Here is a 23,200-nt window from a genome sequence, read left to right as displayed (position 1 = left end):
AGTTCAATAGCAGATCAGAAAAAGCAGAGAGGTGCCTGGGTGGCTCAGTTGGTTAAGCATCTGACTTCAACTCAGGTCATGATCTCATGGTTTGTGAGTTCGAGCCCCATGTTGGGCTCTGTGCTGACAGTTCAGAGCATGAAGCCTGCTTTGGATTCTGTCTCCCTCTCTCTCTGCTCCTCCCCTGCTCATGTGCTCTCTCTCAAAAATAAACTTAAAATTTTTTTAAAAAGAAAAAAAGAAAAAGCAGAAGAAAGGATCAGTAAGACAGGCCAGAGAAAGTCACCCAATGTGAGCAGGAAAAAAAGAAGGGACTTTAAGGGACTTCTGGAACAGGCCAACATTTGCGTTACAGGCATCTCAGAAAGAGGAGAGAGAAAGGGGCAGAAAACCTATTTGAAGAAATAAGACAGACTAAAGAAATAGGAAGACTGAAAACTCCCAACTTTGGTAAGAAAACAGATATCCAGATCCAGAAAGCCCACAGATTCGAAATACGATAAAGTTAAAGAGACCATCACCAAGATATATTATAATTAAAATGTCAAAGACAAGGAGAGAATCTTAAAAGTAGCAAAAGGAAAACAATCTGTTCCGTACAAGGGAAACCCCATAAGTTCATCAGTGAATTTCTCTGAAGAAATGTTGCAGGACAGAAGACAGTGATACAATATATTCAAAGTGCTGGAAGAAACCACCTAAGCATACTCTACTCAACAAAGTTATCATTGAGACTTGAAGGAGAGAGAGAGTTTTCCAGACAAGCAAAAGTTAAAAACTTCTTTTAAAAGTTCTTCACCACTAAATCAGCATTACAAATGTTGCTAAATGGAATTCTGCAAGCTGAAAAGAGGGTACTAATTAGTAACAAGCATACAGCAAAGTCTAAATCTCACAAGAAATACATAGCAAAGGCAGTGGGTTAATCACTTATAAAGGTAGTATAAAGATTAAAAGACAAAGGTAGTAAAAATAATTATAAATACAATAATGAGCTGAGGTATACACAAGATAAAAAACTAAAATGTGATATCAAAAACAAACATGACTAGGGGAGAGTACAAATGTAAGCTTTAGAATGTGTTACCAACTTAAAACAGACTGTTATAAATGTAACTTGTTACATGTAAGTCTCAAGGTAATGACCAAGCAAAACCTATAGTAGATACACACAAAAAATAAGAAAGGAATCTATGCACACCACTAACAAAGTCATCAAACCATGAAGGAAGATAGCAAAAGACAAATGGAACAGTGTTTTGTACAAAACAGCCAAACAACAATTAACTTAAGTACACACTTATCAATAATTACTTTAAATATAAATAGACTAAATTCTCCAATCAAAAGGCAGAGTAACTGAATGGATAAAAAAACAAGGCCCATCTATATGCTGCCTATAAGAGACTCACTTTAGATATAAGAGCACACAGAGAATGAAAATGAAGGTATTTCCATGCAAATGGAAACCAAAAGAAAGTTGGGGTAACCATAATTATAGCAGACAAAATATACTTTAAAACAAAGACTGTAAGAAGAGACATTATGTAATGTCATTATGTATTATGTATGTCATTATGTAATAAGGGCATTACATAATGATAAAAGGGTCAATCCAAGAAGATATAACATTTGTAAATATTTATGTACCTAATACAGAAGCACCTAAAAATATAAAGCAAATATTAACAGACATAAAGGAAGAAAAAGAGTGCAATAAAATAACAGGAGACTTTAATACCCCACTCACATTAATGGACAGATAATCCAAATAGAAAATCAATAAGGAAACATCAGCTTTAAATGACATGTGAGACTAGATGGCCTTAACAGATATATACAGAATATTGTATCCAAAAGCAACAGAGTACACATTTCTTCTCAAGTGCCCATCAATATTCACAAACCAGATCATTTGTTAGGCTACAAAACAGGTAATAAGAAATTTAAGAAGACTGAAAATCCATCAAGCATCTTTTTTCACCATAATGGAATGATACTAGAAATCAACCACAAGGAAACTAAAAAATTCACAAGTATGTGGAGACTAACACATGCTACCAAACAACAGGTCAAAAATGAAATCAAAGTGAAATAAAAAATATCTTAAGACAAAGATCAAAGTACAACATACCAAAGCTTATGGGATACAGCAAAAACATTGCTAAGAGCGAAGTACATAGAAATAAATGCCTTCCTCAGGAAGCACAAAAAAATCTCAAACAGCCTAACTGTATACCTGAAGGAACTAAAAACAAACAAACAAACAAAAAAAAACAAAAACACAAAAAAACCCTCAAAATTAGCAGGAAAAAAAAAACAATCAGCACAGAAATAAATGAAACAAAGACGAAAAAGACAATAGAAAAGACCAGAAAAAAAAAAAAAAAAGCTGATTCTTTGAAAAGATCAACAAAACTGATAAACCTTTAGCTAGACTCTCCAAGAAAAAATAGAGGACTCAAATAAAATCAGAAATGAAAGTGGAGACACTACTAATATCTTAATACTATAGCATATTATGGACCATAAAAGGTGACTACAAACAATTATACACTAACAAACTGGACAACTTAGGATAAATGGGTACATTCCTAGAAGCATACAACCTACCAAGATTGAATCAGGATGAAACAGAAAATCTGAACAGACCAATTACTGGTAAAGAAATTGAACTAGTAATGTTAAAACTCCCTACAAACAAAAGCCCAGGACCAGACAGCTTCATTGGTGAATTTACCTAATATTCAAAGAAAAATAGCAATCCTTCTCAAAGTCTTCCAAAAAAAATAAATAAAAGAGGAACACTTCTAAAGTCATTGTAAGCCCCACATTACCCTGACAGCAAAACCAGATATGGACACCATAAGAAAGGAAAAATGACAGACCATTAGCCCTGATGAACACAGATGCAAAATCCTCAAAATATTAGCAAACTGAATTCAGCAATAAATTATAAGTATCATACACCACAATCCAGTAGGATTTATTCCAGGTATGCAAGGATGCTTCAGTACCCACAAGTCCATCAACATGATATACCACGTTAACGGAAAGAAGGATAAATCCTATGTGATCTCAATAGATGCAGAAAAAGCATTTGACAAAAAATAACTTCCATTTATGATAAAAACTCTCTGGGGCAACTCGGTGGCTCAATTGGTTAAGTGTCCAACTCTTGATTTCGGCTCAGGTCATGATCTCAGGGTTGGGAGATCAAGCCCCATGCCAGGCATGGAGACTGCTTAAGATTCTCTCTCTTTCTCCCCTTACCCCCACCCTGGCTCATGCACGCTCTCTCTCAAAAAACAAAAAAGAAGGAAAAACTCTCAAAGTGAGTGCAGAGGAAACATACCTCAACATAATAAAGGCCATGTATGAACAAGCCCACAACTAATATCCTACTCAACTCTAAGATTACATTCTCTGTTGGTGGGAATATAAATCAGTACAGCCACTACAGGTAATAGTATGGTGGCTCCTCAAAAAAAAAGAAATGTAACTACTATACGATCCAGCAATTCCACTGCTTCGTATTTATCTGAAGAAAATAAAAACACTAACTCAAAAAGATATAAATAATGATGCTATGAACATGGGAGTGTATATAATAGCCAAGCTATAGAAACAAGTGTCCATTCAGGGATGACTAAAGAAAATGTGGTATTTATATAAAATAGAATATTCAGCCACAAGAAAGAATGAAATCTTGCCAATTGCAACAACATGGATGGACCCTGAAGGCATTATGCTATATTAAATAAGTCAGAAAAAGACAAATACCACAATATGTTACTTCTAGGTGGAATCTAAAAATAAAAAAAAATTAAGTTCATGGATACAGATGGGTGGTTGCCAGAAGCAGGGATGAGGGATGGGTGAAGGGGTGTAGGAAGTCAAAAGGTACCAACTTCCAATTATAAGTAGGTCACAGTAATATAATGTACAGCACAGAGACTATAGCTGACACTATATTACATATTTGAAAGTTGCTAAGAGTAAATCTTACAAGTTTGCATAAGAAAAAAATTATGTAACAGATGTTGACTTATCGTGATTGTTTTGCAATACACACGAATATTGAATAATTACCTTATATACCTGAAACTAATGTTGTGTGCCCATGATACCTCAATAGAAGTTTTTAAAAATCCTTATTAGTCACATACATTAAAATTCCCTTGTTCTGGTGTATAGATCTAGGAGTTTTGACAAATTCATAGTCACGTGACCACCCCACAATCAAGACATAAAACAGTTCTGTTACCCCCAAAACTCTTTCCTGTTGCCCCTTTGTAGTCAGCCCCTCCTCCAAACCATGGATCTGTTTTCTGTTCTCATAATGTCACCTTTAGTGTATGGAATCCTACATTCTGTAGCCTTCTGAGTCTGACTCCTTTCACATAGCATAATGCATTTTGTGATCCATCGATGTTGAGGTTTCCATCGATAGCTTGTTCCTCTTAACTGCTGAGTAGGATTTCATCGTACGGATGTACCAGTCTGTTCTTTCATTCCCCAACTGAAGCATGTCTGGGCTGTTTCTAGTTTCTGACAATTACAAATAAAGCTACCATAAATATTAGCATACGAATTTTGGTGTGAACAAAGTTTTCATTTCACTTGGGAGTGGGATTGCTGGGTCATATTTAAATATATGTGTAACAGAGTAAGAAACGGCCAATTTTTCTCACCAAGTGGGTGAATGATTCTAAATTCCTACCAGCACTGTATGTAGGAGAATTCCAATTGCTCTGTATCCTCATCAACTTGGTACTATCCATTTTTTGTCTGATTATTTCAGCCTTTCTAAGGGGGAGGTGGTTCATGAGAGCTTACTGTGATTTTAAAATTGTGAATCTTCAAGATCAGATTTCACAGTACCATGTATTTCTACCTTTAAGTCTGTAATATACAACATTCCTTTTGGAACTAAAACAACAAGCCAAACAATTAAGTAAATTCACACAGTTACAAATGAAGATGATCTTCTCATTACAGAAGAAATGTTCCTTCTATAAGTTTGCATGTGTATATCTAATATCTACAAATAATGATTCATCAATAATAACAGATTCCCAGGACACCTCAATGGCTCAGTTGATAGAGTATGTGACTTGATGATCTTGGGGTTGTAAATTCAAGCCCCACGTTGGCTGTAGCCATTACTTAAAAAAAAATAAAGTCTTAAAAAATAACAGATTCCCAAGTAACAACAGGAAATAACAATCTAATTCATAACTTTCATTAGTGCAAAAATCATGAATTACTGACAATTAAACATGTGTCATATAGAATTGTATATATACCATATACACAGAGATATAAAAGGGTATTGTGTCAAGTACATGGATAGTTTAAATTTGATCACAAAAGGAGTATTTACTAATTTAGAAAAAGGATACTTAAAACTATACCAACAACACTACACATTTGCATAAATTAATGAGCTCATTACAAATGTTGGCTGTTCCAAAAAAGATCTCCATTTTTCAAAAATTTGAGTCTTTGTTCTGTTACAGTTTGTACTTTAAATTAACTAAATATATGGTTTAGAATTTTTACCATGTCTTATTTTTACTTTGTTGTAGTATTTATGTGTCATCTTCTGCTAAGAATATTATACATTCCTTATCTATTCCCATAAATGGAACAGGAAATTAAATGTCTTCCATGAAAAATAGTTGCTTTACCCATTCAACAACTATTTATTGCATTTCTAGCAAGCGGGGCGGGGCAGGGGGGTGTTCTCTTTTAAACAGGGACTTCAGAAGGGGCTCTTAAGTGGCATTTGAGCAAAGAAATGAGAGAAATAACAGAGTAAACCTTGTAAAGAACTGGAAGAAGAGGAAACCAGTAAGAAAAGATAGCAGGTGCAAAGGCCCTGAGGGGAGTGTGTGTTTTATAAGATTGATGTGTGTGAGCAAAGCAGAGTGAGCAAGGGGATACTAGAAGGCAATGAAATCGGAAAAAGGGATCATTCAAAGATATGGATTGAATCTGATTCTCCATTAAATGTGAAGGAACTAGAGAGTTTTAAGGAGCAGAGTTACATAGTTTGACTTAAGTTTTAAAGGATCCATACTTTGCTATTTGGACGACTGTAGCAAGCCAAGGGTGAAGCAGAGAACCCAGTTAACAGCCTGCTACAAAAGTCGAGAGTAGTGAGGACCATGGCTTGGTCAATGCTGGTGACACCTGACATTATGAAAAGTTGTCAATTCAGTATATATTCTGAATGTAGAGGCAATAGGATTGGCTGCTGGGTTACATGCAGAGTGTAAAAACAAAACAAAACAAAACAAAACAAAACAAAACAAAACAGGAGATGACTTGGAAGTTGAAAACTAGCATCAAAACTGTTAAAATTGCTTGCTCTGGAAAACAATGAATAGTTTCATTTCAACAATGATATTTAAGAAACTGCAACACAGTAAACTGTACTGACTAGCTGGCATCCAATTTTTAAAATGCCAAGAATGAAGATAAAAAGCTGAGACTATCCAATAGCTAACTTTTGGAACATCTGCTGCCATCAGACACTACAGGAGAGTCATGGAGAATTCCAGATAAAGATCAAAGTCAGAATACCATTCTTTTTCATTTGCCCTTAATGACTCTTGTGTAATATATTGCGTATCAGCTATTATAGCGGAGTTTGGCAGGAATTTTGCAGATGAATAGATTAACAGATGAACAAGGTGATTGAAATATAAATAGATGAGGATTAATGCAGTGGAGCATATGAACCACCATGCAGGAAGAGCTAAAACTCAAAATAGTAAATAATAATTCCAGGGGCGCCTGGGTGGCTCAGTAGGTTGAGCATCTGACTTCGGTTCAGGTCATGATCTCACAGTGTAAGGGTTCGAGCCCCATGTTGGGCTCCGTGCTAACAGCTCAGAGCCTGGAGCCTGCTTCAGATTCTGGGTTTCCCTCTCTCTCTGCCCCTCCCCTGCTCATGCTCTGTCTCTGTCTCAAAAATAAATAAAAAAAAAAAACATTTAAAAAATTTTAAAAAACATAATTCCAGAAGTTTCATATACTCTATCCATCAACTGAATTCATAAAAATCTGGATAACCTGGAGTTTAGAATAGAAAATTTTCATTTCTGGGGCACCTGGGTGGCTCAGTCGGGTACATGTCTGACATCGGCTTAGGTCTGATCTCACCTGAGTTCAAGCCCCGCATCAGGGACTGCGCTGACAGCTCAGAGCCTGGAGCCTGCTTCGGATTCTGTGTCTCCCTCTCTGTGACCCTCTCCCACTCACACTCTGTCTCTCTCTCTCAAAAATAAACGTTAAAAACATTTTTTCTTAAAAGAAAATTTTCATTTCTCTCAGAAAGTGAAGGATACTGTTAAGATTAAAACCATTTGTGATGAAGATAACCTAATGTTTCAAGACTTGGAGTAATGATTTTGAAGAAATTCAACATGGTTTTGAAGGAGTAGACAGACAAGTTACAAATGGCATTGGACAACTTTCCCTTAGATTTCATGATCTCCACCACCTGAGATTCAAGGGTGAGAAGCAGTCAAGTGCTATGCTAACCTGGTGCTTCAGGAGACAGGGGACAGGGGACACTGAAAAAGCCAAAGGGGAGCCAAGTACCCACCATGCTGTCCATTAGGGTTATTCTCCTGATCTTACATAGTGTTTACAAGCCTTATAGTGTTTAATAAATGCTTACTGAATGAAACTTTCTACCACCATTACCTAGAGAAAACTATAGGATAGTGACTAATACAGAAACTCCTCCATTTTTACAATCCTTTTCCCAACGCTGGCCCAGTATATTTCCCTAGTTAGGATTCTGGGGGTTTTGTCAAGGTGACTTGGTGTTATAATCCAGAAACTCCAGCATTAAAAGACAAAAAGAGTAGAAACTATTTTGGAATCTCTTAAGGAAGTTAAAGTACTTCACCATTTAGTGACACTCGAATCATTAAATTGTGCACCTAAAACTAATATTATACTACATTCACTAACTGGAATTTATTTTCTATGTTTGTTTACTCTAAGAGAGAGAACACAAGGAGGGAAGGGGCAGAGAGAGAGAGAGAGAGAGAGAGAGAGAGAGAGAGAGAGAGACAGAATCCCAAGCAGGCTCTGTGCTATCAGCACTGAGCCCAATGCAGGGCTGGATCCCACAAACTGTGAGTTCATGACCTAAGCTGAAATCAAGAGTCAGATGCTTAACAGACTGAGCCACCCAGGTGCCCCAACTAACTGGAATTTAAATTAAAAAAAAAGTTATAAAGAAAAGAAAAAAACATTTAGTAACAATTTATTAGTAGGGTCTCACTGGTAATGTATGTTTCGCACCCCCCCCCCCCAATACAACAAACAGTATAGACCAACTACACCTAAACACCTTTGAAATACTAAGAGCTCTCCCATATAATTACCAGCCACAGGATGTCCCTCTCAACTTTGAGGATTCACCAAGGGTTGAATGAGGTTTTAAAAATTCCTCTATATCCATAGATAGCCTTCAAGAAAGAGAAATGGTATATTAAATCAAAATTGGGGAACACAGTGATATGGTAAAAGAATTCACAGGCCATCTTCAATCCCAATTTATCGACAGGCCATCCCTCCACTCCCCGTGATTAAGGCGCAGTGTTGATCACTCCCATCTCTGGAGCCGAGATAATCGAAGGACAAATTGGGTGACCAAAAATATCCCATTAATATGGCTATTCAGCCACATCACCGTATTCATTTCAAATTGAGAACCATAACTCTATTTAATAGCACAAAGCCCTACATGTATTTGCATCTTATGAGCCATCAGTCAGGAGACTGAAGCAGCTGGCTAAATCATCTCGCCCTTATTTAATTTACCATTCTCCTCTCACATTCGTTCTGCTGCAGAAATGGCATTGCGGTTCGCTTTCAATAACTCCCTGACAACTCAGAAGCAGGAAGAATAAATTTCTTTGCTGATTCCCTGCATTCTATGAAGAAAGAGAAGCAGTAATTATGATACCATTAAATTGATGCAAAACTACCTTATTTTCTTTCTTCTACTATTTTTACAGTAAGATCAATGTTGACTAGAAGTGCACTGTGTAGTTTTTCTCTTGTTTAAAGATTCTTTTGCCCTATTTGTTTCTATGTGTTTTAGAAACAGACACCCTCACATAAACACTGCCCCTTAGGGAACAACTGTCAAATGTGGACTTAAAACACTATTAAGAAAAATCTGAATATAAATGATGTAAAAACTTTGAGACTGTATCTGGAAAGACTTACTGTGTTTGCCACAGAAATATGATTAACTTGCACCATCAGAGTGCTCCTTTTGCTGAGAAAGGACAAGAGAACTCAGATCAGGAAGCTCCCATAAGCCACTACAAAGTTTTGTTTTGTTAACTTTTTGAGATGGGAGTTTGAGGAGGTAAGCCTCTCCAGTTAATTCCTATATGGGTCTCAGTGCAGTCTAGACTAGCACTGTCCAACAGAAATAAAATGCGAGCACAAGTGTGATTTTAAATCCCCTAGTTGCCATGTTAACAAAAAGCAAACACAGGGGCACCTGGGTGGCTCAGTCGATTAAACATCCAACTTCAGCTCAGGTCATGATCTCATGGTTCACAGGTGCGAGCCCCGTGCCCAGCCCTGTGCTGACAGCTCAGAGCCTGGCAGCCTGCTTCAGATTCTGTGTCTCCCTCTTTCTCTGCCCCTTCCCTGTTTGCACTCTGTCTCTCTCTCAAAAAAAAAAAAAAAAAAAAAAAAAAAAGTAAACACGGGTCAAATTTTAATGTTTTCTTTAAGCCAATGTACCCAAAATATTTTAACAAGTATTCCACATACAAAAATTAGTAATATACTTTTATATATACTGTTACTTTTTCTATATTAAGTCTTTGAAAACCAATGTGTATTTTATACTTGCAAGCACATCTCAGCTTGAACTGGCCATATGTTGAGTGCTCAAAGCCACATGCTATGTATGAGTGGCTCTTGCACCAGACAACGTAAATGCTAGAGCAGGTCCTAGAGAGAATCTGGAATTGATCAATGCATAGTCAATGGGTTTTGAGTGGTAATCACAGTCACTCTGTTACGAGGTGACTGGAAGAGAAAGAATTGAAGAGACTCATAGTTCTTGGTCTCGAAGCACCCAAGATTCTGTAAATTCTTAGAATAACCAGAACTTAACTCTCCTCTTATCATTAGAGCCCCAGGCATTTCACTGGTTACCTCAATGTGCAAAGGGCTCAGAAGTTAAGTCACATTTGTGAAAAATACTTATTGGTTGTCCTCCTACTCGGAGATCTTACTTTCTTGACATCTTGTATTCTCTACCATGTTAGTTGTTGCTATACCCAATTGATGAAACTCAAGTTTACATTCAAGTCAGAACTCCAGCTCTCATCTTGAAATGCAATCATAAGCTATAGCTTAAGGTACCTCAGAGAACTCTTCCACCTACTGAAAAGCTCTGTAACAAACATGCTGCTACACACTTTGTGAACACGGTCTCCAGCCCACTGAGGGCAGGAATTATTACCCTCACTACAGGAAAACAATGCTAGAAAGATAACAGCCTGCTCAAGGTCACAGGACCAGTCCACAACCTTCTACAGCCCTTCTTTGTCTTGGTTTAATAATCACAATCAATGTCCTGTATTCCTAAATTGCCCACCCTAATGCAAGAATCTTCATATAGGCTGAATTCTGAACATCAATTCCCACTTTATTCCTCTGGGAACAGAAACCAGCAAGAAAATAAGAACCATCTGTCACAACTGAGCTTGTGAGAAGCAGAGGAAAAACTTTTCTCCATCCAAAGTCCAAGATAAAGAAATTCACTGAGTACCACCCACACTACACAATCCTCCCACCCAGGTGTCCATTTATATGCTCAACAGTCATTGTAATTGCAAATTTGAGGTCACCCCTGATAATAAGGCCCTCCTCTTCCATTCTCAGGGCACTCTGGTCCCCAAAGTCATTAGTGCAAACTTGATCCAATTGCTTTTGATTCTGTCTGCACACAGATTTCTCTGTAGGGACCGCTGCTATTCCAAGCTTCTGCTCCCTTTGCTTAGATGGTTGCTAAGGAGAAGAGACTGCTGCCTTTGTAATTACTATCTGAAATTCCTCTGTAATCTCAATCAGTACTTTTCTTAACATCAAGGGCCCCGCACTGATCAACAGGGTAACCTCTGCTTTTGGCATTCCTGATCAAGTCTCAGGGGCTTCCAATTGAGGTCATAAACAATTGATGCCCTCTACTGCGAATGCAAATCAGTTACTTCAGGGACCTCCAAGCTTTGAGGAACCCTCCCTGGATAACTGTGGGTTTGGGCAGAGAAGCAGTTTAGAGGTTCCAAAACCAGACTTCAAACAGAAAACCAAAAACAAAAACAAACAAACAAAAACCAAGCATTCCCACCTTTACCACATCTCTCCATTTCAACTGCGTCTGGGAAGACAGGCACTCCGCAGTGATGTCTGTATGAAAAGGGTTTTTTGCACTGGAAAATTTTTCAGGCTGACTCTGAAATCTTTTTTCCAAAGCAGTCAGGCCCTCCCCCAAGTAGAGCCAGGCCCCACAGTCAAGCAAGATGGGTCCCAAATCAAGTTGTCCTAAGACTCTGCTCCTCTAAGGATGCCCACAGACCAGCAGCATCAGCACCATCTGGAAGCTTTATGAAAAGCACGATCCGTATTCTAACAGTGCCAGGTGATTCGTATCCATATTAAAGTGTGAGAAGCCCGGTCCAAGACACCGCTGAAAAGAATCTGATTTCTGATTTTATAAATAACTGGACAGTTGATACAAATTGCAATTGTCCACTGAATTCTCATTAGGCTAGGAATTGCTGGGTTTTGTTTTCAACCTATTTTTTGAACCTAAAACGGAACTGAAAATAAAATAGCTCCCAGAGAGAAACCCAACTTTTTTCCTGTGGTCCTAGGATCCTGCCATCCCTTGAAAGTCAAAGTTTACACTCCATATGTGCACAGAGAGACAGCAACAAGTAAAATATTTTTCCTAATGAACTTGAGGACAAAGCATGGAATAACTGCCAAACAAGCCAGCAAACGTGGTCTCATAATTCGCAAGCCTTTGACACATTTTCCTTCTACGAACACTGCAAATTCCATCAGGATGACTTGGGAGATTCAGTTTTTTTAAACAATGATGGATTTGAATGGAAGGAAATGGGAAAACATGTAGATTTTAAGGTATGCAAAGCCATGTTTTACAGAAAAATGTAGCTAAACCTTCCTGAGTTCACCCTTCAGTGGTTTTGCAGTAGGGGTACATTTATAATGTATATTTTGATAAGAATGCCTATATGGTATTGAGACAAGTGATTTTGGAGTCCTTTTATCAAACATTTTATCATGACCAACACCCTTCACCTTGTTGTTCCAGCAGAGGAGTAAAAATCATTTTTTCTAATGTGAAATTTACATTTTACTTCACAATCTTACTAAAGGCAGTTATGTCTTCACTTATCTGTTTAAAAACACAAAGAAATACCAAGTTAAAAATGAATGTACATAAGAGTAATACAAAACTTTTTTTAAAAAAATTCATGCTTAAGGATACTTTTTCCACACTTTACAGAAAAAAATAATTTTGCTTTTGAAAATTTTAGTATTCTGATTAAAGGTCTATGTCAGCAAAAACCCAGGACATAGATGAAAAGAAACCACATTATTTAAGAAAGCATCAAGAACCCCAGCAACCAAATGGCCAAATACTATCTCAAAGTTACCAAGTTTTCAAAAAACCAAACTCCCAAAAATCACAATATATTTTCATCTCTTGTCTAGTAGGTATTCCTTATGATCCTAGAATTCTGTTTTTCCTTGATAGATGCCTCTCATTCTTGAAAAAACAAAAAAAGACATTCTCCATTCCTTTTTGTTTAAGAAAAAAAAATTGCACAAGGCCAAAAATTCCATATTCTGGTTCTACTTTCTCTTTCGTCTCTTGAGCTTCCTGTTGAAAACCACCACCTCCTTTCCAGCGGCTGCCATTTTATCACCCTGGATAAACTAAGTGGAAAGTACCTCATGTTATGGGTGCTATGAGCAGGTCAGCTGCCCCCCCACCCTTCCTTTCTCTCTCCATGGGGGAGAGGAAACAGAATGATGGGCCGTGGGGCCCTTCAGATCTACCAAGCTGGCCTCAGTGAGCAGTATCATGAAGGGTGTCCAGAGTGTGAACTCCACAAAGATGGGGACCACACCTGAGGAATCCCTGGCATGGCCACTCAAGCCCTGTTTATGGAACTTCCCAGCCCCTCCCCTGGTGGTGTCTCCTACAACTCTGCTCTACCATGGCCTAGGCAAGAGCACTATCTCCTTCCCAGCCCAAGTGTTCAAGATGAGCCAAGGTTGGCAGAGTGGCAAAGCCATGGCAGCACCTTTGCTGCTGCTAAGTCAGATGTTGGTAACTCAGAGCCTCCATAGTGTGTGATGCAGCAAGCCAATAGAGCCAACCTTCCTTAAGAAGGTGAGGAATTTGGTTGCATGAATCCTTTTGCTACAAACAAAAACCCAAAAGCTCAGCTGCAATACACTGAATTACAAAAGTGAGAAAAGCAGCTCAAACGTAAATGCTCTGGTAAGATCTTCAGATCCTGTAGAAACCGTGCCAGGGCACAGCAAGGGCAAGAGTGCATATCAGGGAAGCACTTAAGGGCAGCAGTGCTGGAAAAGGGCAGAGCATACTGAGGTGAGAAGGAGACCCAGGACCATGAAAGGGGCAGAGTGGCAGGGCTTCTCAGAGCCAACAAAAATCCAGAGCTGTGGCCTACAGCAGGAACACGGAAGTAAGTCTGGATGCAGCTGCTTGGGCCGCATGTATATACCATTGTCCTAATAGACCATAGTCATCTGTCCTCCCAAGAGACTCTAGACCCCTGAACTCTGAATATATAATCTGAATACAACCCAAATATAATCTGAATACAACCCAAAGTCCCTGGGTACCCTATTTACCTCACTTCCTACCCCTCTTCCCCTTTGATTATCCCACTCCATCCAAAATGGCTTCCACACTCTTCCTCAACCCCCCTCATACGCTGCTGCGTAGGGTCCTCACGCTTGCTAGTCCCTCTGCCTAGGATATCCACATGGCTCCTAAAGTTCATTCAGGTCTCTGGTCAAATGTCACTTCTTCAGGAAGGCCTCCTCTACAAACCTATCCAAAATGGCAGTCTCACCTCTGTCATGCTTTACCCCCTCGCCCCCAGCACCCACCTATCTTGTACTCACTCACAGCTGCCTCCTCCAAGTGCTTATGATCCTTTGCCTAAAACCTTTCTTTGGCCAAGAGCTGTGTTCATCCTTGCACAGACAGGCAGGCCAAAAATGCCTTTGGGGGCAGCCCTCAGCCAAAGACAAGTGGCGGTTAGTGGGTAAATACCCAACCTCCAAGTCCTTCTATGGGACAATTCCAAGGCCTGTTCTTCACTATCTTCCAGGGGTCTGCTGTGGGATTGTGTCCCAGTTTCCCACAGAGATAACCAACCTGATAACACACCCTTTATTGAATCCCTTCATTTCTTTGTCTCACCTCACTCTCCAGCCAGAATTTCCTGGGATCACTTTTCCAATAAATGACTTGCACTCAAATGTTTTGTCACAGGATTAGCCTTGGAGGGAACTCAAATTCAAGATCCCACCCATCCCCTCCTGCTAGCACAGTGCCCAGCACACAATAGGTGCTTCATAAATATTTATGGAATGAATGAACTGCCATGGGTAACTTTTACCTTGGTGATGCTGCTGATCAGGAAGCATCCTGTGTCCCATCTAAAAAGCTGATTTTATATACAGATGATTAGCCCTTGTTTCAGACAGAACATTGACTCTGAGAACGGCATAGGATCCACATAGCTTCCTTTTGAACACCAGTGCCATTTATGACAGCCATTCCTCTGAATAGGTCCACCATCTAGAATGATGTTCTTTCTCCAAAGTTAATGGATATGGCAACTCTCGAACCCTAAACTATAGTGTGTAAAAAGCAGATTAGCACTGAAAGTCAGTCTTAAATGCCCTCCAGATGCAAAATCCTTACACCTCTGTGAGCCCTGGAAGCTCTGAAGTCAAGAACTGGGGCTAGTTCTTAGGATCAGGACCAGCTGCATAATTTGCAGGACCCACTGCCAAAGGAAAACATGATGCCCTTTGTTAGTAGGAATTTCAAGATGGTGACAAGAGAGTGTTAAACCAAACACAGAGCCTTTCTGAGTCTGGGCTCTGTATAACTGCACAGGTCCTATGCCCATGAAGTTGGCCCTACCAAGAACTCATCAAAGGTAAACTATCAGACACCCCCTAACACTGCTCCCTTGGCAGTGATGATTCTCAAAGAAAAGAGAAACAGCAGCAGCTTGTTTTAGGTTAAGCCACCACAAGACTACATAACTTATTATAGCAGAGAGGCCTGGGGGCACCTCTTAAAGCAGTTCAGTTCACATCACCTTCAAGACTTTACAAACACCCAAGGAATCAATCATGGCGCACAGCTCCCCACCGCCTGCTCCATGATTCAAACTGCTGACAACTCCAGTGTTGCAATTACCCTGTTGGGTCCCATAGTTTAAATGCACAATATATAACTAAAGAGAAAAAGAACCTTCTTTTAGATGCCAGAGGATGCAAAAGACCTCAGAATCTAGTTCAAGAAATCCATTCATCACTCAGGGGTCTGATGGGCACATAGCTAACAGGTCAGAAGAGTTTGGTAGAAAAATTAAAGGGGTTTAAACAGCCTGCTAGTACCATACCTAAGCTCCAGGGATGTGTCTATTTGAGAGAACATACAGACTGAGGTGATGCTGGGACACAGCCATGATTAGGGCAGACCTGTAGAAATACGTCCAAGGTAGAAAAATGGTGTAACAGCACCTGGGCCTAGGAGATGCTTAATACATCTTAGGGGATGAAGAGAAGCAGTCCCCTAATGTGCACTGTAGATCACCAAAAGAAGGACCCAGGACATGCTGCCAAACACAAATGACCACAGGACCCTTGATGGGCCAGGAAACTAACTGATAGGGCTCAACAGGATAAACTGAGAAATGGTGACTTAGAGCCAATTAACCCACAAACCCTATTTCCTAATATGCCAGGTGGCTTGTTTTACTACACAAAATCATTTCTAAAGTTTGCTTTCAATCCTGCCTGTACAAAATGCAAAAGAAATGGTGGTCTCCATTTGAAATGTTAGCATTTAAGCAGAACTTCATTCCATGAACAATTGCTGAGTTACTTTCTATGGGGTATACAATATTATGATTTCATGTTGGGGACTTCTGGAACCATAAAGAAGCACTTTAAAGTGTATCAAGGAGCTATGGGGTAAGTAGACATTTCAGGATTAAAATTCTCTTGTTCTATAGAGATTATGTGACTTTGTATAGTCAACAATAACCTTTGTGTACTTCAGCGTCCTTTTACTGTAAAAGGAGAGAATACCCATGTCCCAGGGGTATTTGTGAGGGAGAAATAAGGATGATCAATGTTCTCAAATGCCTTATGTTCAAACCAAACTCAAGATGTCCCCCGGAAACCAGGGTCTCATCTGCAAGCTCTGTGCTCAGGCCCACATCCTTGTAGCTAATTTTGACTCCTCTTTGACACCTGATATCCAGTCTGTCACAAATCCAGATGGCTCTTCATTCAAAATATCCCAAATCTGATCACTCCTCACCAACCTTAGCCCACCTTAGTCTTGGTTCTAGGTGTGCTCACCTCCCTCCTGGACTTTTGCGAATTTCCTCCCATTTCCCCCTTCCTGGCTGTGTCCCTAATCCATTTATTCTCATCATGGCAACAAGAAAAGTCTTGTTAAGATGAAAGAACTGGGGCGCCTGGGTGGTTCAGTCAGTTAAGCATCCAACTCCTGATTTTGGCTCAGGTCATGATCTCACAGTTCGTGGGTTCGAGCCCCACATCAGGCTCTGTGCTATCAGCATGGACCCTGCTTGGGATGCCCTCTCTCTGTCCCTCCCCTGCTCCCTCTCTCCCAAAAATAAATAAGCTTTCAAAAATAAGTAAAACAAAAGAACTCTTCCAAATAACTACGTTCCTTACTTTGGTCTAAAGCATTGGTTCTCAACTCAGGTGTGACTTTGCACCTCAGAGGACATTTGACAATGTCTGGAGACCTTTTTAGTTATCATCCTTCGAGGGCAGGGGTACGCCACTAGAATCTAACAGGTCGAGTCCAGGGATGCTGTTGAACAGTCTGCAGTGCACAGGACAGCACCCACAATGAATTATCCAGCTCAGAATGTCAGTAGTGAAGTGGACAAACAGGGCACTGAAGTGGTCTCAATTCCCTCCACCTGCATCAATAGTCCCCTTCCCCCACACCCCCTACCACAGAGCTATATCCTTGCCATTCCTGCACTAGATGAGCCACTCCCACACACAGCCACTGTTCCCTCTGCCTAGAATGTTCTTCCTATAGATATCCTCAGGGCTCATTATTCTACTGCCTTCAGGCCTCCGCCAATCATCTTGTTTTAATTTGCAGCTCCCCTCACTCCCGCTCAGCACTGTCCTCCCCCTCTTCTCCACAGCATATACTATCCAGCACACCTGTCATTGTACTTCGGGGTTTTTTTTTGCCACCTTCTACCTCCTGGAGTGCAAGCTTCTTGAAGGTGGGAACTTTTGACTGATTTATCCGTATTAGGTACTTGGTACATAGTAGGCACTCAAATATTTGCTGAAATGAATGACTGGATGTATGGATATTACCCAGTAGAGGTACTGCATCTTGGCTGAGAGATAGCTTCTAGTCTGAGTGGGGAAAAGTTATGTATTTAGATTTATTACCAAGGCTGTATTCATAACCCATTTTGTATGAAAACAGAGCTTTAAGAATAATTCCCAAATGGACTCCCTAATGCTATCATGACAAAGGCACGGAAGGTAATAAAGGGAGCCTAGCTCATCCACCTTGAAACTTCCTTCAGTCACAATGGACAGATATGAAGGATTAAATTGCTAGTTGGGGTCTATGGCAACTGTAGTTCTCCAAATTAAACATCAGTGCATGTTGTTGGAAAAATACAATTACATTTATGGAAGATAAAGGGACCAAAAATTTATACATCAGGACAGTTCCAGAAATCCCAGCCTGAACAATGTTTTTATGTTCAGTATACTATCTCCAACCAGTAACATTCCAAGATTCCATGAAATACTTACCAAATACAGCAAGGCATTACACACGGGGCCAGACAGAATCGAGCACACACAGTCCTTGCCCTCAGAGGGTCTCCAATCTGGAATGGAAGTTAAGACAGTCGTGTTGTTGGACTGAAGCACACCATGACCACAGTAGGCTGCTACTTTGGGCATTATTAGAGAAACACAAAAATGTAATGGGGACCTCCAGAGAGGGGGTGGGTGGGAAGCAAAGAACGTGTGGAGTGGAAGGTGGCCCTGCTGTTTCCTGGAGGGTGAGCACACCCACACAGGCATGCCTGTGTCTTTGAAGTGGCAAGTTTCCCATTTGGTGGGAACACAGGCCACCTGTAAGGAAGTGGCAGGAAGTAAAGGGTCACTGAGGCCAGAGCACAGAAGGCTGAAGACCTGGGGGCAAGTGGCTCCCGTCCACTTTGAAAGGACCAGCAGATGGCTAAAACAGCAAGCTCAGAGGCAGCTGTGATGGCTTCATTTCCTGGGTTTCCCTGTACCTTCCCAGGAGGCAGCCTAGCTGGAGGGGAAGGAACTGACCTACATACGTGGGTTGGTAAAGGAAGCTGAAGATAACTAAATACTCCTAGCTGGACGTAGAAGGAACCTGGCAGAGAGAAAAGACAGCGGGTCTGTGCAAAGAGGGCCTGGACCATCCCACGGAAAGCGGGAGAGAAGCAGCTATTAAACCACCCAAGTCTTCCCACACCCAGGAGGCACAAATAGGAAGGGGAGAAAGTGAGTTCAAATGACACCATGACCTCGGGGACTATTCAAGCCATTTTATAAAATTACAATGTCCAACGTTTTTATTTGGTTTATCAGTTGGTTTCAGAGAAGTAGAATCAAAGGTGTGGGATTATTTTCCACAGATGTTAGAACAGTCCCTTCCCGAAAAGAGCCTCACCCCAATCAAAACCTCTAAAAACCAAATGGAAGTTCCTAGATTGTCTTGGCAGAGGCTAATCTCTCATTAACAGAGTAATCAAGAATGGGTTAGAACAAATACTATTTTTTTTAACTTTCTTTTGACCCATCTCATTACTGGATATGTAAAATATGAAGTCTGAAGCCAAAACAATATGAAATGGCTTTAAGATCTGTTAAATCGGATTTTTAAAAAGAAGTACTCATAGTGAAGGGATGAGAAGGGCCCATCCATCACCCTGTGCGAGCATTCATTTATTTGACAGATATTTACTGAACCTCTGGTGGGGGTCAGGCTGAGCTATCAAGATCCTAAGGCCACTTCACTGAACAAAATCTGCCCCCAGGGTGGCACATACGTTCTAGAGAAGGGAGAGAAAGTAAACACTAAACCCAATAAATAGTTAAATTATGCAATCTGAAAAATGCAAAGTGCTATGGAAGAAAGAAAGGTAGAGAACAGGATGGAGGTTAATAAGAAGGTACATAGGGGTGCCTGGGTGGCTTAGTCGGTTAAGTCTCCGACTTTAGCTCAGGTCATGATCTCATGGATCCTCGGTTTGAGCCCCACTTCAGGCTCTGTGCTGACAGCTCGGAGCCTGGAGCCTGCTTCAGATTCTGCGTCTCCCTCTCTCTCTGCCCCTCCCCCGCTCATGCTCGCTCTCAAAAATAAACATTAAAAAATAAATTAAGAAAAAATAAGAAGGTACGTAGACTTGAAGGAGGTGAAGGAATTAGCGAAGGAGATGAGAGGGGAAGGAAGCCCATTAGTGACAGAGTAGCAGCCAACACAAAGACCCTCTGATGAGGGCATGCCTGTGTGTTCAAGGAACAGCCTGGAGGCCAGTGTGGCTGAGCTGAGGGTGCTAGGGATGAGGTAATGGTGATGACAAGAGGTCAGACCATGCAGGCCTAGGAGGCCATGGTCAAGATCCTGACTTGTACTAGGAATAAGATGAAGACTCACTAGAGGATGCTAGGAAGAGGGGGACTGGGTCTGACATATACTTAACAGGTCACTCTGGCTAAGGTGAGAACAGATCAGCAGGAGTGGGGATGTAGGAAGTGAGCCTGGAAGAAGAGAGGCCAGTCATCCAGGTGAAGGAGAATAAGGCCCAGGCCAGGGTGACAGCAATGGAAATGGTATTAAAAAAAAAAAAAAAAAAAGGTACATTTGGAAGGTAAAGCAGACAGCATTCAACAACATACAACATACTACATGTGGATTAGAGAAAGGAAGGAGTGAAGGATGATTCTAGGAGCAAGACTAACACGCCCTTGTTAAATTTCAGCATAAATACCCCCAAAATCTCTTGACAAGGTTGCCATTCAAACTCTAGGTTTCCATTTAGCACCTGCTATTTATTTAATAAGGGATTCCAGTCCAGGAAGTGTGTAGTCACAGAAGCAAAGTATTTATGGTCAGCAAGTTTCACCTAAATATGGCTCTGTTCCGACAGAAAAACGAGAGTGGTCTGTACTAGAGTAAGCATTACATAAATTAACACGTGACCACCAAGGTACTGATTCTGCTAATAAAGGCAAGCACATACAAGCATGTGTCATGTGTATGCAATAATTCAGAAAAGTGCCTTACAGCCCATAAAGCAGTCCATGATGGCAATGTTTTTTTTGAAACAGGATAACCCTCAAATGCTTTCTTTTGATACTAAATTTCAAAACAACATAAAACCCACAATCCTAGTAAGATCACCAATCTGAATTATTTTTAGAATTAAAACTACGGATGGTTTCCCAAACACAGCACATTCATGAAGGACATCATGACATGGTATCCACCACACCGGGAGTGTTTCACCTAGAACTTCTGAGCCAAATAAGGCAATATACCCAAATAGGAAAGACTGAACTGAAATAAAGAAGTCTGATCCCTCTTCCATTTTTTGCCCATTGCTACAGTATCAATGTGAACATCCATGACCAAGGATTGCCCTCAAAATCCTCACAGTAGGTGTTGGGAGTTTGAGTCATGGTGTGGAAAAGGATGCCTTCTACCATCAATGTCATCCCTTCGTTGAAAGTTCCCATCTTCTAGTACATTCCAGCTGCATCAGAGGTTTGAAATTAACTTTGTCCCTTTTAAAACCCAGGAAAAGAAAAATCTGAATGGGCAAAAATTACAGAGCAGGGAGGGGTCGAAGCAGACTGTTTGGTTTATTAATACATTCGCTACAGAGTAATAGCTTCATAGATTAATCTACACGTATCTAGAAAGACCAAAGGCATAAATATATTAGGATGAGTCATATGAAATTATTACTCAGTCATTCTGATCAACAAAAATATCAATTTCATGTGGCTCAGCCTAAGACTCACCAGTGATAGATCAAGATGTCCAATTCAAAATTAAGATAATGTTTCTCAAAAGTGCACATGAACAAGAAAGTGAGATTCCATTTTCCCTAATTTGCATACAACTTTAAACATTTACATATAGTATTTCCAAAAACCATAGAAAACATTTCAAACATTATTCATCACTCTCCAATTGCAATTACAAACAAGAAAGCTTAAAAATAATCATTTAGACTAGACCAGCATTCTTATCAAAATAAATATCTCCAGTTTGATGGTCCCTTTTGCTACTGCTCCAAAACTTAACTTTAAAAATCTGGCAGAAGGGCACCTGGGTGGCTCAGTTGGTTAAGCATCTGACTTCAGCTCAGGTCATGATCTCACAGTTCATGAGTTTGAGCCCCGTGTCAGGCTCTGTGCTGACAGCTCAAAGCCTGGAGCCTGCTTCAGATTCTGTGTCTCCCTTTCTCTCTCTCTCTGCCCCTCCCCAGCTTGCACTCTCTCTCTCAAAAAAAAAAAAAAAATACACACACACACACACGCACATTAGAAAAAAATCTGGAAGAGCTTTCTCTTACCTTACCTGTGGTCATGGGAAAGAATTTCTACCTCCTCTGGGATATCACAGCCCATGCTACCTGCTCTACCTTATTTTAGAGTTGCCTCCCTGATCTTATTCTGGAGGGGCCCCACCAGTCCGTTCATTATTCTATCCCTCACAGCACTAACTGAAGGAAAGAAATGTGGCCAAGAAAACTTCCTGCCACTGCATCATCAGAGATGGGCTCCATGAGCCAATCTGGAGTCACCCCCTCAAACTCAGGGGCATCCTGGTCAAGGCACAAATAACATAGCATATTTTCATGGAATGGGCGAGTCCCCACCTCACTGCGCTGTAAGAGGTACTTAGACTGGCAAGTAGAAACCACCTGTGTTTGAACAACAACCTCCAGGGGCAGGAGGGGTTCTGAACCCTATTCTCACGGCAGTTTAATAGACACACAGATTCATCTTGGTTTTGCTGTGAGGCAGAGAAGCAGTTTGACTCCCTGGCCCCTGAGGAATGAGGTGATGGGTTCTGATGTCCCCACGGAGTGAAAGCTTCAAGTCTCAGTAAACATACTCTTCCTTATTAATACAATTTGAAATGAGCAATTACATGTGACTCAAACTGAGTCCCATTTTTCTTTCCCTTCACATGTACCCTCAAACTGTTCCCCCCAACCATGCCTCAGAGCAGAGACAGGACTCAGGGGAGATGGCAGGGTGGGAAGAAGTACACAGGTCAGCCCCTTATGGCCTGCCAGCAAAGGGCAGCGATTTCAGTCCCAGGTGACCAACTGGTCCTGCTTTGAAAACTGAAAACCCCAGTCCCAGTCCCTGAAAACCTCATTTCATGGGGTATGACAGGCCAACTCCATTGTCTGTTCATCTCAACCTCAGCCAGAAGCTTCCTGTCACTGGTTATTAGAGTCAAGTCGGTAAACCGCTCAAGTATGTACTCAATAAATACCACAAACACATCTTGTGTAATAACCCATGGGGTGCAGAGGTACAATCTGAGGGTAGACTCACGGATGACTAAGTTCCCACCAGCCTTCACTTTTAGACAAAAAAGGAAAAACAAGCCTCCCTTAAGTACTTCTGCACGACCTAATGTTGTTTCCAGACCAGCCAGCTTTAAAGAGTTTCTTAACTGTTAGAGTCCCAAGTGACTGATATCAGAAGGATGAGAAAGAACCTTTAACCCATTACTTTC

The 23,200-nt window shown here is 40.5% G+C and overlaps 1 protein-coding gene across 16 annotated transcripts in view; it reads right to left on the bottom strand.

Moving 5' to 3' along the window:
• Positions 1–23,200, bottom strand: part of PLCB4 (phospholipase C beta 4) — a 419,557-nt gene that overhangs the window by 268,446 nt on the left and 127,911 nt on the right. For 12 of the 16 annotated variants that reach the window (XM_045053870.1, XM_045053873.1, XM_023251458.2 and 9 more), the window contains one exon: positions 18,208–18,284. The exons of 3 other annotated variants lie outside the window; for them this stretch is intronic. The gene's annotated coding sequence lies outside the window, so the exon portion shown is untranslated. Of the gene's footprint in view, positions 1–8,411; positions 8,433–18,207; positions 18,285–23,200 lie in introns of those variants that run through there. One more of the 16 variants, XM_045053876.1, reaches the window with a different exon arrangement.

The sequence above is a fragment of the Felis catus genome, chromosome A3 (assembly GCF_018350175.1).
Source record: "Felis catus isolate Fca126 chromosome A3, F.catus_Fca126_mat1.0, whole genome shotgun sequence".
Taxonomy (NCBI): domain Eukaryota; kingdom Metazoa; phylum Chordata; class Mammalia; order Carnivora; family Felidae; genus Felis; species Felis catus.
The sequence above is the reverse complement of the archived record's forward strand: the minus strand, read 5'-3'. Positions and strand labels throughout refer to the sequence as shown.